Here is a 20,050-nt window from a genome sequence, read left to right as displayed (position 1 = left end):
TGGAGCATTGAAAGTATCCATGGGTGCTTTAGTCGTTACAAATGCTAATAAGATCATAAACCTTTATGATTTGGAAGGAATTACTCAAATCAGAGAAGAAGTAGTAGCATCTAGGGAGGTAGGTGTATCCACTCATCTATGGAATCAGCGACTTCGTTGTATGAGCAAGAAAGGATTATAGGTATTGTTAAAATGCAAGTTGCTTCCAAATTTAGAGCTTTTGAATTTCAATTTTTGAAAACATTTTATATTTGTAAAATTGTGTAGATAGAAATGTAAACCATGAAACCCTAGTAGTAAAGGTATTCTTGATTACATTCACTTAAATATTTTGGGTCTATCCCTAAATTTTCTATTGGAGGATCATCATATTTTTCTATATTTATAGATGATATTTCTTGAAAAATGTGGGTCAATGTACTAAAAATAAATATCATGTGTTTAAAATTTATAAACAATTTAGAACCATGGTAGCAAACATAACTAACAAGACAATAAAATGTTTAAGTTGAACAGATAATGTAGGCACGTTCTCTTATTTAGAGTTTGAAAAGTATTGCAAGGATGTTGGGATCTAAGACACAAAACCTTAGTTTATACTCCTTAGCGAATTGGTGTGGTGGAATGCATTAAAAAAAATATTCTAAAATGAGAAGGGAACATGCTCATCAACGCTAATTTACACCAATAATTGTAGGAAACGTCAGAAAGTAGGATAATATTGAGAGGGAGGTTGAATTTGTATTATGTAAGTTCTTCACAATCATTCAAAAAAATATGCATTGTCACAAATCCAATATACCAGAGCACCATAAATCAAATAGTATGCACACATGAGACATGGATATTTATGTGGAAACCCATAAATGGAGAAAACTAGAAAAATTATGTCAAAGAATAGTGGTAGGCTTCAACCTACTGCTACATTAGCTTTTCTAGTACCAACCAGATGAAAGTGCTGATCCTCTGAATTTGCAAGAATCTAGTTGATGACAACACCCATTCCTTGACATTACGGGCACCAACATGAAGGAAGAACCTACTCCCTAATATCAAGGATAATTTTAGGGGCGAATGTTCGCCCTTTGGCGAAATTAAGGGGTTTTAAATTTTTAGTGGGCGAATATTTTGTATCATAGTACATTTTTACAAATCACCTCAAATAGCCCACCTTATGTTAAGGGAGAGGGTAAAAAAGGTAAATTTAGCCCTTGAAATTAGGACTTACAACCTTCCATTCGCCCATTTTCAAGAATAGGTTTTATTTAAGTGAATCCATTCGCCCATTTTCAAGAATAGGTTTTATTTAAGTGAATCCATTCGCCCATTTTCAAGAATAGGTTTTATTTAAGTGAATCCTATGGGCCAAATACCATATTTATAAAAGAGGTATGGGAAATTAATAAAAATATAAATAAATGAGAGGTATGGTAAATAAATAAAACATTTTTTATATTTACTCCATAAGTCACCTTATATACATGTAAGGGTGTAAACAAATAAAAATATAAGTAAAGTGGAGGTATGGTAAATAAATAAAACATATTTTTATACTTACTCAAAAAGTATGGTAAATAAATAAAAATATAAAAAAATTAGACGTATCGTAAATAAATAAAACCTCTTTTTATATTTAGTCCATAACCCTCGTTCTATTTATGAAGGCTCAAGAAAGAGGTTTTATTTAAGTGAATCCTATGGGCCAAATACCATATTTGTAAAAGAGGTATGGTAAATTAATAAAAAATATAAATAAACAAGAGGTATGGTAAACAAATAAAACTTTATATTTACTCCATAAGTCACCTTATATTTACGAACACTCAAAAAATGGGTTATATTTAGGTGAAACCTATGGCCAAAATACTATGGGACAAATACTATGGACTAGATTGTTATTAATACCATGCAAAAAACCATTATTAACCCTAATATTAGAATTAATAAAAATAAAAATGGCACATGGTATTGACCCATGGTATTCACCAAAATGGAACATGGTATTGACCCATGGTATTCACCTGGAATGTAGCCTATTTAAATGGGGGAATTAAACCAGCATGTAGCCTATGCTAAGATTCACTAGGACTTTACAAAGTTTTATTATTTAGTGAAAGACTCGCCAAGATCTTACAAGATTTTATAATTGAGTAAAATATTCTAATAAAAATAAAAATGGCACATGGTATTGACCCATGGTATTCACCAAAATGGCTCATGGTATTGATCCATGGTATTCACCTGGAATGTAGCCTATTTAAATGGGGGAATTAAACCAACATGTAGCCTATGCTAAGATTCACTAGGACTTTACAAAGTTTTATTATTTAGTGAAAGACTCACCAAGATCTTACAAGATTTTATAATTGAGTAAAATATTCGCCATGCTTGGTGAGAGATTCACCAAAAACTTATATATACATATTATATTATTGATAAAATCGCCTTCCATTTTTCCTATATACCGTGGAGATTCGCCCATTTATTATATTTATAAATTTAGGGGGGGTTCTTAAAATTTTCCCTGCCTAATATGAAATAATGAACCTTATTTTCCTAACCCATATTTTATTCACTTTCGTGGGTAGACCTTAATGCAAAATTTACTCAATTTCTTCCTCAGATTCTTTTGTCACTTCTACTATCAAAAAGGTATATATTATTTTGTACAACCAGTGTGCTCAAATTAGTAAATCAAATTTTTCTCCTCATTAAAACCTTTTTTCTTAGAAAATTATTGTTACATAAACTAGCATTATTGCAATTACACAACTCATACACATATGTTCTAATTCTCACACATTGGCTTCGTACTCTCTCACAAGACAACTATTTCATTACCAACTTTATTCCTTATCCATCGTCAATTTTTCTTTAGAACAACTGACATTTTTGCATTGCTCTATTTTATCCTTTATGGTTCAACCCTTCTATTACCATGGGCATACATCCACGATACTTACCCATGGAAATACTTGTTTGACTATATCAATTGTTGAAATCGATTAACTGTATCAATGGTGAAAATTATCAAAGGCAAGAAGGTTCCTTTATAAAACATTATTTTAGTCATAGCTATATGGTTCATAAGCCTCTTGGGCCCTTTCTCCTAACCCCACATGACCAAGGGTCATAACTAAGAGCTCCTTCTTCGTTGGCCCATCACATTGTCACTCATTAATCTCGTTTATACATACTTACTGCTTCCTTCATCGATGATCAATAGGTCAATGGGATTTCACTCTTAAGTTCTTACATGTAGTCCCCTATGACCTGGGGTATGACCAAATCATTCACGACACTTTTGACTCCATCACACCACTAAGCATCAATATTAATTTACTTGTTTGTCTCTCTAACTTCTAATGGGCTAATAGGATGACAAGTTAAGAAGCCCTTTGGCACTTACCCATTTGATTCTCAGAACTAAGTACTTAAACCATGTCATTTTGTACTCAAATACAATATCTAGTCCTCTTGAAATGTATCCCTTGATTTCTTCATAAACTACAAATATATGAATTTATTGATATTTTCCATCTTCCTTTATACTAAATCTAGATCTAGTCCAATTAATTAAGTAAACTGTTAAATCGCAAATGACTAGATGCCAATATTGTCTCGGATTTTATGCATAGAACTTCAAATTCAGATGGAGATTTGATTCATTTGAATGATATTGGATTGAAATCGAGGCATAACTCTATGTGTGTGCTTGATTCAACCCTACAGGGGTAGATACCCAAAGAGATGGCAATAATTTATAGATGTAATTAAAAAGATCACCACACAAGACTCGTAACACAAATCCCAAGCCATGCCACCTCATTTTATAATCCATGTCACTCATCCTTTTCATCCTCTTATTAATGCCATGTTATCATCATGTTAACATCATCATGTCATGTGCCATACTTTTGGTGGTGCCATGCTTCGATTGCCACACTATCATGCTAATTATACCACGAATTATCATTATACTCTATGCATTCAAATCCATGCTCAGGTATTCTACCTATCCTTAGCCTTTTGTTTTTCGAATAAGATCTTTGGCTCCTTCGATCTGTGGATAATCCTCTTGGAACAAAGGTTGTGACCATGAGCTATGCTTACCACTTCGTGTTAACTATTGATATCCTAATGTAGATCAAAACTTCTAGTGAACTGCTCCTTATCATCTATCTACCTAATGTTTTGGGTGAACACTTACCCATCTTATGTGATATGCTTCTAAAGGAACTCCATATGCTTTAAACAAGATCAACAGTTGAGATCTATCCTGTGGCCCCCCTGCCTGACCAACATTTAACAAAAAGGGGGGAACAAGATTTGTTGGTTATGCCAATAACTCATTGTGATGTCTCCTTAGTCAATAAATTTCAATTAATTGACTTTTTATATCAAATGACCATAATCGTACTTCTAGCCACAGTAACCTTTTGAAGTTTTAAAAAATGGGTGTTTCTAATATCTTTCATTTGTGTGCATTAGAACAAAAAGTGATTGGAACCCTTCTTGAACTGTCAAACTTGAACTTGAATTTTATATTCACTCTTTTTAGTTAAAATAAGGTAGCATATATCATTAGAAAATTGTCTAAGAGGAGTATACGCTAAATATTTATTGTTATGTTGATGGTAAAAAATGACCTCATAAACATGTGAGAGGGACCACCTAGTCAAAGCCTCAAAAAAGCCCTGATCCATTTGATGTAGTGGTTATGACAGGTTGAATTGGGTCCAATTACCCCCTCTCTCCATTTTGGCCTATAATATATCTATTATTTACCAATATAAAGAGAGAAATTAGATATGTCTTCTTGTTGTGCACATGAAAGAAAGAAGATCCTTAAGCTAACTCTATGGCTAAGCCACGCTGCAACTAAGGTCTGCCACTATGTAAGGGGAATTTTAAAATGCAAGATTTAATCTAAATGCATATCTATTCTGAGATGCAAGAAAAAAGCTAAAAGGATATCCTTCTCTCAATTCGAGAGCAGATGAAGTAACTAACTAGGGGAAGAGAACTGTTTATATAATGATTGAATTCATTATATAATTTTCATCAATTAAAAGAAAAAGTTCATTAATGAAAGTGAAAACAAAATGAGAATGTATATAAATAGTATATAGTTATTGCTCGGTACATTCCAAGTTCAATGAATTCATATTAATTCTAATTATGTTCTTCTCCTCAATAATGCTCAATCAGAATGTAATATGCTATTTAAAACATAAATTAAAATTAGATGTAGAAATTATGGTAATATATAGTTATTTCTCGGTACATTCCAAGTTTAGTTAATTCATATTAATTCTAATTATGTTCTTCTCCTCAATAATGCTCAATCAGATGCGCTATTTAAAACAGAAATTAAAATTAGATGTAGAAATTATGGTAAAAAGTGATGAATATACATCTCAAACAATAGTCCACATGAAATGAAAATTAATTAAGATCATACTAAAATCTCGTTACAAAAATATGTTTTCCTTGAACAACTTGAACTCCTTGGAAAATTTTCTTACAGTGGTGAAAAACAATCTTCTCATTTACAACTCAGAATGCTCTATATATCCATAATTCAAGTCACAATACACTATAAAAGTGAAAATTCACAAGAAAAATCACAATATTTCCCCCCAAATACCTCAGATATGAAGTTTTCCCCTCAACTATAACTATAATTCCCTATAAAAAAGTTCTTTTAGAGCCTCTAGTTGCAGAGATGAGGAAGTCCTTTCCTCATTCTCAATATTGTTATTTATTTACGAAAATGAAAACTAAAATTGGAGAATTGTTAAATTTGTTGTTGTTAATCCTCCATCTTCTTTATTGTTGGTCTCCAAATTTGTTGTGCTTAATTCTATTCAAAAGATGACCTTCCAGAAACTAATCGAAACTAAAATAAATTAAATTTCATATTAAAATCAAAATTAGAAACAAAAGCTTTTGAAAAATGAAAATGAAAAAACAAAACTTCGAAAATTAGTTTTGATTGTAAATTCAAAGCTTTATTTTCTTGTCATTTTCAGGAAAAGTTAAGAACCAAATCTGGTCATGCAACCACCTCAGAAATGTTATCCATAATTTTCTCTCTCTAACAAATTACGCTAGGCCTCATTTGGACAAGTAAAACTTAACTTATAAGCCTCCAAATTTGAAGTGTCAAAACTGTTATAATTCTGGAAAATACATACATAAACCAAAAATTAAGTCTTAATTTCAAATTAAACTAACAAAATCTGATTAACTGAATAATTAAAATAAATGTAATTAAGAATTAGATATAAATTAATTAAAGTAAATGAGTTAAATAATAATAAACAAAAATATTATTAAAAAAATCAAATTAAAAACATTTATATTCAAAAAATAAATAAAAGTCTATATGATAAAAATTTAATAGTGGTTGTTGGTTCCATGTAATGGGCCTTCGTGTGGGATAAGGGAATTAAAGGGGGAGGCATAAGTGGAGTTTCAGGAGTATTAAGGAGGGATGTCTCGGGTGTGGGAGGTACAAGGAACATGAGTTCCTAGATGCTGAAGTTCTGAGGTGAGGTGAGGCCCACGTGCGAGTGGGAACTCATTCCCTCATATAAGCTATAACCTCTTTTATAATATATTTCGATCACATTAAAAAAAATCCAACCATTTATAAATAAGGTTCGCAGTGTCTCATATCTTTTAAGTTTTTTTTAAGTGCAATTAGAATAAACCTCCGAGACCCGGAAAAATATTTTTATTTATTTTTAATTATATATAACAATTAGTTATATTATATATTTTTAACTATTATACAATTTTGGCTAGGATTTGTAGAAAAATTAACAATAAAATAATTTAAAAATAAATATTTATATAAAATTAGTTAATTTATAAGAATTAAAGTAATATATATTTTGTACATTTTTTAGCCTAGGTAGTAAAAATGACTGAAACTTTGAATGGCATTTGTTTGTAAACCGTGAGTCCAAATGATATCAAATGAGAATCGATGGAAAATTTGTGAAAAAGCGAACACAATGAAATAATCAAAATTTAGATTGGAGGAAAAAAAAAATTCGCAAAAATGTCATACACTTAACCAAAAGGGTCATATAACCAGAATTTACGTAAAGGGTCCCCATTATTATTATGAATATAATAGATTAAAAAATTGTGGATTTTGATTTCACCACAACATTGAAGACACACGAGGAAGAAACAATTATCTCTCGTTCAAGATGATAAGTTTGACATTACCCAAAGGTTAAAATTGAGGAATTCTATGAAGCCATCAAACAATAAACATTCCCCATGGGTCCCACATTGGCAAATCAAGAAATATAAGTTCAAAATGGCAAGTGATCAAAGCATATTGAGCCTAAAGTCTTGAGTCCAAATTTTGGGGAGTATTTAATATTTAAGATTACCTCGTATGAGTAATAGAAGAAGGTACAAATAAGGAGTTTTTTGATAAAGCATATATCCATTGATATGAGTGGTCTCTAACATTTCTTCGCTACCAACGAGCTTGGTCATTCCCCCAACAAAGTTGTTCTTAATGTTGTACAAGCATTTCCCAACTACTAGCGAGTATCCACAACCCTGACAGGTTTGCTCATACTTCCCATTCTCCCTTATTGATGACCCTTTTGATAAGCACATTTTCAAGCTATGTTTATTATGTAATTGAGTGAAAGCGGTAGGATGGTAAAAAATACTTACACAAATCGATATAATGCTGCCATAATGTTGACTCCATATCCTTACCCACAACTTTCAATTCAAAGGATTTTAGAGAGTGGAGGGATGGGAGGGATTCATTGAGTTATACTCAAGGTCAATCTTTCCTTGAAAATATAAACCATATTACTTAGAAAGTATGCATGTTCTTCCATGGAAAATACATGGAAAATAAAAGGAAAGAGGCCTTTAGAATTCCATAAAGATATCCATTTAGGGTAAATGGGACCCATTAAAATAGATAGAGTAAAAATTCCCATTTTTGCTGAACAATGTTAGATAAGAATAACTTCCCCATATAAACCTTGGAAATTTCACTAAAACCAATCCACAACTCACAAAAAAATGAAAAATAAATCCAAACTAAAGAAAAATAAGAAAGCAACAAACTCTAGAAATGTCAAATAAGGAGAAGAAAAATGAAAGAAAATCTTAAATTAAAAGACAACCCCAACAAGACTAATTACAAAGATGTATCAAACACAGAGTAAAATAAGACAAGCATGTGTGTGATTGTCTTATGTTTATATTTTAATAAATTTTATCTTGCAAAGTTATAAGCACTTAGGCTCTCAAACTATAAAGTGAATAATAGTCATGAGGTAAAATAAGATGTTTCAACCCTTTTTCAATTTTTAGTTTCAAAATGAAGCTTGCATGAGAACATCTTAACAATTTTCAAATAAAAGAAACTATTGTGAAACAAATTTAAGTTTCAGGGACTCCCCAATTTAACTGACTTGATGAACATCATAACTGCTCCTCTAAAACTCAATAGAAAACAACAAGGACAATGAGTTCCAAATTTGAGTTGGTATGGGTGTGAAAAAAGTTCTTGAAGACCTGGAAAACAAATGTTTATATCACATAAAATTAAAATAAAACTAAAACAAAAATGAAAAGAAATAGAAATGCATGAAAATGGGCATATGAGGCTTACCATTTGAAGAATTTCATTCAATTTTCGCTACAAGATGTCATTTTTCTCCAACAAAACATGACATATTTTTTTAATCCGAATTAAAATTATGAAGAAGTTGTACTCTTTGAAGTATTCATTGGCCCAAAATCATAACTTATTAAATGTAAACTAAAGAGAGTAGTAAAGTTAGGAAATAATGATTCATGTTCAAGGAATCTGAAGTAAACAAAATTCATTAGAAATGAAAATGAAGATGTAATTCTTTATGAATTGCAACGATAATTATTCTGTTTGTTTCTTCAGATTTCATATCAACTCCAATGTTTTATATAAAATTTCAAAAATCAAGACCAAGTCCCAACCTATGTAACACTTACATGTATATGGAGACGACTTAAATATTTTATAGGATAAGTATGGACCGATATATCATAAATAAGAAAACCAGAAGGGAATTAAAACATAAATTTACCATGATCTATTGCCTTTGTGTGTTTTGAATTTCCTTACCATTGGCTACATTACCATAGTGACTAGTCAATAGTACCTTGATAAGATGAGCATCTAGTAGAGAAATAAAGACAAAAATACAAGTGACCAACCGATGATGAGCTTTTCATTAGACAAGAATATTGTCGTGAAGAGTAAAACGAGGCCCAATTATATATTTGAGGATATATGTCTAGTGAAGGAATAACAATAAGATCCATGTGAAAACACAATAAAGAATGGATCTCCCTGAAGTCACTTAGTCATCTTGTGGAATAAAAACTTAGAAGTTTTTTGAAATTATAACTGATAATATATCCAAGCTCTCTAACACAACGATAACATGAAAGTGAGCATAAATATACAACTATAATCAAAGAGGATTCCTTGTGAGCATTATGATAGGTTAGATTGTTGAGTAATGGATGAGTTGGTCAATGCCCTACGAGATAACATTAATCTGAAATCCCACTAGTTCGAGATGTTATGAAGCTAAGTATAGATGGAAATAGGAATCTTAGAAAGAATATTTGTATTGTATGTAAAATAATATTCCAAGACAAGAAGTCTGATATTCAATAATATCACTGATAAGGAATAACTCAGGGAATGAAAATATCAAGAAGAATTTTAAAGCTTCGGGAAAAAACAACAAAGTGGAACAATTTCCTTTACTAATAGCCACATGGATCTCGGGCTACAAATATTGCAACATATTTTAAAATGATTCTGATATAGTGTGATTCTCAGGTATTCAGTTCTCAAATGAGTATTTTAAAATACTTCTGATATAATACAAAGAAGGATTCTGATAAGCATGAAGGTATAAAATATTGAGGGAAATATAACGGGATCCTTTATGAAAGAAATACAAAAAAAAAGGATAGGCCCAAGATTCAAAGATTCACAAGTTAAATGCTCTGAGTCATCTTGGAAGAAGAAAATGTGATTAAAATGGATGTAAGATAAACAAGTGTAATTCAGAGATTCAATTCAAATTGAACGGTGTAAAAACAGGTGGAGGTAGCATCATGGACAGGAGTACTACTGCAATCTCTAGCGTTTTTCTTATGCTCGTGGACCTTCTTTAATTTAACATGTAAAATGTGAGAAGAAAATTTTAACAAGAAAGATTCCAAAATTCCATTTTAGTTGCATGAAGGAGAAATGAAAAATGATTAGACTCATCTCATCCATTTGTAAAGAAAAAGAAAGAGAGGCATTGATACAAAGCCTAAAAACTAGAATTATTTCTTATTAGAAAGATGACACTCCCCTAAAAATGCATTTTTCACTTTTGTTGTCAAGTTTCTTTCAAAAAAATTTAGTAACATGTGCAAATGCTACAAAACCAAATGTTCAAAATTGAGAGACACTCACCTTCTTACCATCTTAAGCCTCTTGAGGTATTGTATGTTTAACACTGGTTGTCAGAGATCTATTAAGAATATATATTGTAGTAGAAACAACTTCATCCTAATGCTCATTGGACAATTCATTGGTGTGAAGCATGCATCTTTCCATTTTCATGATTGATTGGTTTCTTCATTCTTCTACTTAATTATATTGTGGAGTGTATCTGGTTTTATTCTGCATAATCGTGCCTTGTTGTCACCAAAATTCTATGAAATATTTGGACCTATATTCTCCTCGTTTGTATGACATGAGTACTTTCGAAAACTTGGCACTTTTCTTTTATGCTTTTGATTTGAACTCTTTGGACATTGAGAAAGTACCAAACCTACTTTTAAGAAAATAAATCCATATTCTCTTGCTATAGTCATCAATAAAGGTCAAAAAAAATATACTTCCACCAATGGATTGTGTTTTCATTGGTCCAGAAATAGTATGGACTAGCTCTAAGGGTTAGTTTGTTGTATTGGAAGATGTGGGAATGCTTGCTTTTATGCTTTCCAAGAATACAAATCTTGCATTGACAATATTATTCATTCACAATAGGGAAATTGATGACCATAGAACGTTTATGAAGAAGACTAAGACTCTTGAAGAAAATATGACCATACCTAGAATACTATAATTGTGATTCATCTATCTTTGTAACATTGTGTGAAAATGACTATAACAAATTTGTTCTCATGAGAATCAAGGGAAACATTCTTTCTTGGTTTTTCCAATATTGGATATAAGTTTTCTACTAGGGCGTTTACCATTAATATAACAAGTTGTCCCTTGAAATATTAAATCATATCCGTGTTCCATCAATTGATAGACACTCATGCGATTGTGCTTCAGGTTTGAAATGTGATAAACATCATGTATACTTTTTTGTTGATTTTGTTTAGTAAGTAAAAGTACAATATCTTTCCCATCAACTTTTATATGACAATGATCACCAAAAGTAATTTCAAATTTGGTAGAATCGTCAATGTAGGAAATCATAATTTTGTTACCTATTGTATGGTTATTGCAGCCATTGTCCAACAACCAAAGGTCCTCACTGTAATTGTCTTTAAAAACATTAAAGGAAGAAATATGGCTTTAGAGGATTCTCCTTCACCATTGAATATATGGACATTTCCTTTGGGTTGATCTAACTATTTTTTTCGGCATTCATGTTCATAGTGTCCAAATTTCTTATAGTAATAAAACTCCACACTAGATTTGTTGCTCCATCTTTTGCTTCTGTGTGTCTTGTTATTTGAGGTTCTCGACTATCCTCGTTGTTCTCGTGTGAATCTTGTTGTTATATAATGATGTTCTGTAGATATTCCTATGCCTCGGCCTTGCTTGTTTTTTACTCTATATCCTCTACCTATGCCTTTTCTGAGAGACACTTGTCCCTTCAAAGGTTGTTCTAGAGATCCATCTTCCATGTTAATTCATGTTTCATGTGACAAAAGTGATTGAGTCAACTCATTTAATAACAATCTTGTAAGATCTTTGAAGTGTAGAATGGTTTTTACAACCATTTGAAAATTATTCTATAGGCTTAGGAGGACTTTTGGAACAATATTTTGATCTACAATTGTTTCACCAATAAGCCTCATTTGATTGAAAATGCTCATGAATGTAGTCATGAATTGATCAACATTTTCTATCTCAGCCATCTTCAGGGCTTTGAACTCAGTCCTCAATGTCTGCAATTTAAGAGTCCTAGCTGTAACATTACCCTGATAAGCAACTTTAAGAATATCCCAGGTATCTTTTGTTGTTGTTGCACGAGTTATTTTGTTGAAGATAGAGTCATCAACTGAATTATGGATCCAACACTTGGCTTGCTGCTCCTTCTTTTTCTATGTAGCAACTTTATTTCTTCGATATTACTCATAGCTGCTAATGTTTCTTGGGTCGGCTCTACATAGTTGTTTTGCATAGTATCCCAACATTTTTAGGCTTGCAAAAAAATGTTCACCCATAAAATAAAAAATTCATAAATTTTTCCCAATAAAATCAATATTTATGAAAAAACTATAGAAAAAACCATCATTTAAAATATGGTCACCACCTCTTTTCCGCTAAATCTTTTTCAAATAAGCAATATTCTTAATTAAAACCCTTTTTAATTTTTCTAATAAAAAAAGTTCCTTTAAATAAATCTCCAAATGGAACAAGACCCACAACTAATCTAAACAATGCCTTTTTCTAGCAATGAACAAGGGCCCTTTTTAGTAGACCTTTTTCTTTAAAGTCTATTATTATAAACAAACAAAAGAAAAGAACACTTCACTTTCATAAGATCATCGATGAAGTAAACATTCAAACGTAACGAACTTTGTGCTCACCTCTACGAAGAATAGTTGACTTTTTGTTCGCTTTTTCGGGGGACGAGGCATCGGAATTGGAAAACTTTTGTGCGTTTGCAGCGAACAATAGCACCTTCTGTGCCTTTTGAGGTACGATGACTAGGGAAATAGACGCACTGTCTATTGTTTCTTGGCTTACGGTTGTCTTTCATGATTTAACCAAAAAAAATCCCAGTTGGTTTCTTCTTGTGACTTTTCTTTTTCTTGCGCGGCGGCCACTTCGCTCTGTTCTCTCCCCTTTCTCTGTAAGCGAACAAATTTCAAATGTTGCTCTCAAAGAGTTTTATGTAAACTAGGCTTCATAGCATGACAAGTATTGAGAAAAATAAACTAGAAAATAGAAATGGAGACAGCTATTGTTCTCATCATTAAGTAATAGAGAAATAGACCAGTAGGAAACAAAGGAATATGGAGTAATAAATTACTCAAGGTAACTTAACAATAACTTAACTAAGTGAACTAAACTGGAACTAACTATAACACCTAGCATACAAGAGTGAGACACAGAGATTAATGCTACTGAGTCTGGGTTTCCTTTAGATGGAACCAATTTTAATATATATAGAATTCACAAAGTAGCCATTGTCACTCAACTAGATGTGGAGGAGGCAACTTTCAAAGCGAAGAGCACACATATCAAACATCATAGGCACCGTGAAGGAGGAATTTGCTGGTCAACGGCTTCTCTTTTCTCTCCTTTTTCATTTTCATTAATTATATAAAAATTATAATTCCTCAAAATACTAGCCTAACCCATTACTTTATATATTTATAAGTGATATTGATATAAGTGGTATGTGTGCAGAATTAATATTGCAAATTGCAATGTATATAAACTTATATAACAAGCCGAGGGTTTAAAATCTACAACTGAATATGGGGGAGTAGGTTCATTGGATTCACTGCTATGTCACTAATCCTATTTAATACTATGGCGTTTAAATATTGGCGAGGCTACTAATTCTTCACACATGTCACATACCCCGATAACCTCGCAGGCAAAAGTAGGGAGTTAGAATTTTTCGTACAAATTACCACAAGTAATTAACCAATTCACAACTCCTCAATTCATTATTAACCATTAAATATAATATTCATTGGTGCAAGTAAATTGCCATCAAAGACAGTAAGTTTCATAAGCATTGCATAATCTTTAATCATCACTGAAATAACATAAACTGTCTCATGAATCCATGCATCCATTTCTTGATAACCTTAACATATTAGATAATCATACAATCTAATAAAGAACCATCAACATCAAGGGTTCAACATCATCCATCTGACACAAAAGGCAATCACATCAATCACACCATTGAACACGGAAATACCCTGGAAACCCCGTAGGGTGAAAACCAGCAAACGTTTAATATTCTTATTAAACGCTCGTGAGGGTTTTCACCCCTCACTCAATGGCTTATAAGGGATTCCATCCCTTAACCATTGTTATAAAATCATTACAATAAGTTATCATTTGGTTGTCACATAACTAGCTACAAGCTAATACAATTTACATGTAATCTTTTATTACATACCGCCACATGCAAAGTTCCTTGTGGCATAATTGTTCTAGCAATGGGCAATACTGCAGCTTGACTTCATCTGCATGAACGAATAATCTTTTTCCTGTCATAATGTTAAACATCACCTTCCTTGGCACCATCTGCCATCGTTTCCTGTCAATGCAGTCATGAACAATCTTGGCAACAAGATTAGTCACAATATTATTCAAACAATGATCAACCTCTAAGAGATTCTTTAATATCTTTCACACATGCATGAGCACGCATAATATACTAGTTAACTAGTACATATATTCCAGTAAACTCTTGTTCTACTTTTCACAATACTTATTCATACTAATGCATATTTTTCTCATAACCAAGTATTGTTTTTCAAGAGATATCACTACCCATGAGAATATATCACAAACTACCCTCTTTAATCTATATTCACTTCCAGGAAAGGAAAGAAAAGACTACGAAATACCTTTTTAAGAAAAGAGAATTCATCCTATCTTTTCTTACATAAACACATATGCATGTTATATAAAGACAATAAATGTTCCTTATCTTTTAATGTTGCAAATATATATAATAACCATCTTTTCCTATATATAGGAATAACAACCTTTAACTACATGTAGTAATATATTTTCTCTACCAAGAAAATATATATAAAATCAATATTTATCTACATGCGGTAATATATTTTCTTTACAAGAGGAATATATAACCTTAATCTACATGTAGTAATATATTAGATTATTCATACTAAGGTTATTTAGGTAAAAACCTTCTTTAGGTTATTCAAGTAAAAACCCTATTCTCTTTACCAAGAGGAATATATAATCTTTATTTACATGTCCTAATACATTTTCTTTGCCAAGAAAATATAAAACAACAATCTCCTCAAGAACTTTATATGTCCTATACATCTCTTCTCAAGAGGATATTTTGGGTTCTTAGTAAGAACCTTGCGTAATTTATCCCAAGAAATAATAAAGCTACTTAGCTTTTAACACTCTCAAGAAAATCACAAAACTACTTAGTTTTTACTGTGCATAAACTAAGCAACCAATACTTTCAAGAGGACTTATATCTCTGCAATATTTTAATGCCTAAGAACTTTAAAGTGAGATTCTAATATTATGCCTTCAGGATGCATAAACTTATATGTTCATAGACAACGCAGATTTTTTCAAAAAGAAAGGCACCATAGACTTATCATTTGCATCGGCAAATTCTTTGCATAGCAATTTCCATTTCTTGCTCATATCACCGCCTCTTTAAAAAGAGTGTGCATAATTTTGGACTTACCTTGAGTGTGATTTCAAGCATGAAATCCGCAATACCTACCCCTCGTGACTGAAAGAAACAAATTTGTGTCTCTTGGTCTAGCTTCAAACTCTCATAACTGCAACTCTGTCCTCACCCTTGCAGCTTTCACAGTGAACAGATACATTAAATTACAATAGTTTCTTGGGTCGGAGAGCCGCTACCTGAACAAGATCTTCCTACAGCTTAACCTTTTGATGTATTTGAGTGTTTCGAGGTGAGGCCTCAGTTCTTCAATGGCTGCCTCCTCTTAGCATGAAGTTCTGTCCCAGCTCCCTCCAAACGCGCAGATAACACTCGGCTAATTGAATACGAATTTATGCAGTCTTTTCATACGCGGTTCAGCGATGGACACTAATATATAACAGGCATATCACCCAAGGAACCGTTCCTCATCAAGAAAACAGTTCCGGAGTTGCTCGGGGATTGGGTTTTGTTCCTAATCTCATTAAAGCCCCCTACATGAAGTGATGACTCGCTCGCAGTTAATCTGGCGGTTGTCTTTCTCGAAACTGTCTAGAAAAGCAGGTGGCTTCAGTTCACATTTTTAAGCCGCCACACGCGCCCCCTGCCTGCCATTCTTAATTGACAACGCTATGGATACAAGAATTAGTTGTTGAAACTAATTCGTAATTTCTTTAAAAAGAATTACTATTTCATTAATTAATATTTTACGCATAGGGATGTTACATACTCCCCCCCTTAACAGGAACACCATCCTCGGTGTTTTTCTTTCATTGAGAACTTGCGATTTTACTCATCGTGTTACCATCTAAACCACCCAAAATGTGATCCTTTCCTCTTGAAATCAGCGATTCCATTCCAAGAAAAGACGACAAACAAAAATAGTAATGATATAGTCATAAGAAATATCATTAGTTATAAGCATCAATAGTTGCAAAAATATGCAACTTCTAATCGCCACCACGTGGCCCTTATTCATTCATGATAACAATTCTCTGTATCTACTTACCATTACTTACCATCTGTTCTTGAAAATCATGAATACCTTCATGTAAACATTTAATAGTGGTTGGACAACTCTTCAACCTTCCATGGTAAGTAACTCCTGTAATATATGACTAATAATTCAATCACATTAGTCACTATATTTTGAGTCAAATGAAATACTTTTGACTAGCAATCAATTGCAATGTTAGATGCTTTCTAAATCACAGTACTTTTATAAGTACTTAAAGAGCACTAATACTAATCATCAAATGATAAATCACCGTTCCACGTGCATACTGAACGAATTCTTACCAAAGACATCCGCAAAGTACCTCGAGAAGTACCAAAAGAGCACATAATTCTCTAATCATCAAAACAGTCAATCATTGCATCAAGCAAAAACTGTCTTAGCTCCCACTAAGATGTTCACAACATCAATAATACAATAAAGGAGTTAAGTTTTTTTTTTTTTTTTTTTTCCAATTACTCCTTATTGAACATTAAACTCATTTCCTGTTAAAAGTGCATAACACATTTCGCACAACTATATGTAAAATTTATTTCTAACATAACATATAGCTGATTAGTTAATTCCTTTAGCCATGAAACCACAATGGACTAAAGAATTCCCAACCCATGGAAACTGGTTTCCATAACCAAACCGAGTCATTTTCACATCCAGACAGTTTCTTCGATAGAGACCTTACCAGGTCTAACATAGAATCCCACTGGCCAACCAGCTCAAGAATTCTAGGGAGAGGAGATCTGGGCAGACAAGTACCATCAACCCTTCCAGGCAGGTAGCTTCCATCAACCCAACTCCGGGCAGACAAGTACCATCAACCCCTCTGGGCAGGTATTGCCATCAACCCAAGCACTTGCAGGTCCTACTCGACCGCAATTACACTGGTCTCGCCAGTAAACGCTATCTGATCCTAACCAGACGTAGCGTACACAGGAAATTCTTTCCTCTTATGCCATCTGATCCCAACCAGACATAGCATGAATATTTCTCTTTTTCCATCTCTTTCTCAAAGTAATTTACACAATGAACCATATGAACATTATCATTAGCACAACAGACATGCATGTATACCATGCATTTACACTTAACCCCTCATCATGGGTCCACAACATCAAGATTGATGGGAAACATATCCATCATACACGTTGTATGCATGCAAATTTTCCAAATAACATAATTCATGCATATCATATAACATCATTCTTTCTCATTTATAATTGCATTTCATATTGCAGCAATTTATGTGATGAGTTTTCTTGTTGCCGTTAAGCTACCACTACTTAATCCCATCAGCAACGTTAGTTATATATATGCATCAGTTAACACCTATTCCATTTCCAAGAATGTTCATGCATACAATATTTCCATGTATAAAAGCATATGCAAATACTCATTAATGTATAAATGTCAACAACAGTTGAGTTAATACTCTCAGCATTCCCAATTTTGCCATAGTCTGTTGTTCCAATTCAAATCATCATTAATGGAGTATTATCTTACGTTTACTGTGGCTAGCTTTAGTCATGCATTGTTAGTGTAATTAAACATAATTCCTCTAACATACAAGAACATAACTCTTATGTCACGATGACTAATCTTTGTGCATACTATTGCTTATCATATAAGCCCTTCTTTAATGTATGCAACACTTATTCCCTTCACTAGAAGACCACCATCATTCATACGACAAACCACATACCTCTTTCTTAAAGGAAGTCATTTTAATCCTCATTTCTCTATCTTCCGATGTGAGGATTTCTCAAGATTCCCTTTCAAGAAATTATTAAAGATATCTATCTTTAGGCATACAAATCAAGATACAAAAACAAGGTTTTACTTATTCTTTATGTATCAAAATCAAGCAATCGACACAGTTCATCCAACAAGACAATCTCTCCAAGAGATTATTATTTTCAAGGAAGCTAGCATGACCACTTTCTCTAAGTACACACTGACTTACAATTTCAAAGTCACAATAGCTACCAATATGCAACATGTGTTCTCCTAACACAATTACCTTACTTCAATGCACATAGTTCGTTTCATGAAACAAGTAAGGATTTTGGTTCTTGTATGAACACTATTCTAATGTGTCTTTAAGGAAAGAACCTCTATTTTTATTTTCAAGAAAATTCTCATAAAATCCTGCATCTTCTACATGAAGTATGCATACTCTTAGGATGAGACTATATTTATGTATATATGTAGTATATTCTTTCCTCGAGAAATTAGGGATGAATATCTATGTGCCTAGAAGCACATCCTTAGTTATCTTTTATCATGCATGTAATGCATAATCATTTCACTAGGACTTAGAAACTAACTAGAATCATAATGCAATTAGCATATATATATATATATATATATATATATATATATATATATATATATATATTTTCCAAGAAGCTTTTATCAAATAAAGGTACATATTTTAATTCAAGCAAACTTGGCCACCTTCCATGCTATGTCCTCAGGACATTTATATACCTCATCCTCTTTTCTCAAGAAGATACTTTAGCTATATTTAGCAAGGATTTTATAGACAAGAGACACACATTTCACACACAAGACTCACGTGGAGTCTTTCTAATAGGAACTACCTGTTTTCTTTACCAAGAAAACATACAAAATAATCAATCCTTAACTGCATGCCTTAGCACATTTTCTTTACCAAGAAAATCTATAAAAGAACCATTCTTTTATTGCATGCATTCAAATACTTTCTATACTAAGAAATCATATAAAACATTCATACGTGTTCTTCAAGAAAGTTAACAAGACACTTATCTTATCCTTGGATCAACATGCATAACCAACAAGTTAAACCACCCTTACCGGAAGCAATGGCTCTACTTATGCAATTAGAAGCATAATCTCCTAAGTGTCACACACGCACCAGAGTTACCACTTGATGCTAGATGCAACAACTATCATACAGTACTATGTGTCCCTTTCAGAATAATGACTTCAAGGAGACATTATGAAAATAATTACATCAACACATTATAGTTATCATTTTCCAACTCCTTAATACTCACATGCACATCGAGTGTTACCTAGTCATCCCCAGACTTAGAGTCTCTGCAAGATTCTGACACTCAAAGCTTGCTCTACCTGGTCATTACCAGACGTAGCGATTTTCTTTTTCCCATCTCCGTCTGTCCCTACAGCACGGTCTTCTTCCTTCTCCTTGCTTCCTTTTTCCTTTGGAAGCATCTATGGTTGGGGAAGGTAGTTAGAGTTCACTGACAACTGTATTAACACAGGTAGTCTATTAATGGATAATTATCACATGTAGTTATACCATGAATGGGTCCTAGAAATGTTACCCACT

Source organism: Pinus tabuliformis, chromosome 4_1 (assembly GCF_031772625.1).
Source record: "Pinus tabuliformis cultivar Carrire ecotype Pingquan chromosome 4_1, CPIR1, whole genome shotgun sequence".
Classification (NCBI taxonomy): domain Eukaryota; kingdom Viridiplantae; phylum Streptophyta; class Pinopsida; order Pinales; family Pinaceae; genus Pinus; species Pinus tabuliformis.
The sequence above is the reverse complement of the archived record's forward strand: the minus strand, read 5'-3'. Positions refer to the sequence as shown.